This window comes from Phaethon lepturus, unplaced genomic scaffold (assembly GCF_000687285.1).
Source record: "Phaethon lepturus isolate BGI_N335 unplaced genomic scaffold, ASM68728v1 scaffold33520, whole genome shotgun sequence".
NCBI classification, from domain to species: Eukaryota; Metazoa; Chordata; class Aves; order Phaethontiformes; family Phaethontidae; genus Phaethon; species Phaethon lepturus.
The window spans coordinates 719-1,483 of NW_010511873.1; positions in this window are offsets into that span (position 1 = coordinate 719).

A 765-nucleotide genomic window follows, 5' to 3' on the forward strand; every position below is an offset into this window, starting at 1 on the left:
GCTGGCCCCTGCGCTGGGCCACCTCTCCCTGCCATGCCCCATAAGCAGCTTGCAGGGCTTGAAAGGAAGAGCGCAGCCTGTATAGTGTCCCATGCAAGGGGACGGTGTCACCAGTGTGAGGACTGCCATGCAGCAGCTCCACGCTGGCCCCCCGGCTGTCCCCAGGACATGGGGATATCCAGCCCAGCCTGGGTCTGCAAGTGCAATGGCTCTTTGCAGCAAGGCAGCACTGGCAAAGCAGTGGGGTGGGGAGACCCAAAAAGTGCCCCAGTTCCACTCACTGCAGTGCTGTAGCTCAAGCAATGCCCTGGAGCGCCACTTGCCCGTGGAGGACCCCATGATCCGGCGCGTGGGAGGGCGTCTGGGTCACAGGCATGGCGTGGCACTGCTGTCCCTTCCTGTCCCAGCCTGCTCCCAGGGACTGTCCCTGGCTGATTCATGCCCTGGGCCCTAATTGCTATTTACACAGTGGCACCGAGTTCACTGAACTGGGGGAGGAAGGTGGTGGCACTGACCCCACTGGGGCACTGGCAGGGCCAGGAGGGCGCATGGCCCCGAGGCTGCCAGGGAAAGGGATGGAGGCTGCCGGCTCGTCTGGCATCAGAGCAGCTCCCAGGATGGGGTGGAGGATGGGTCCAGCAGAGCAGATGCTCAGGGAATGGGATAACTCAATGGGAACAGGCACTTGGGGAGCTCAGAGCTCGGCGTTGAGCAGGCTCAGGAGATGAACTGGCAGCAGAGACAGAGGGATCAAAGCTTCCTCCT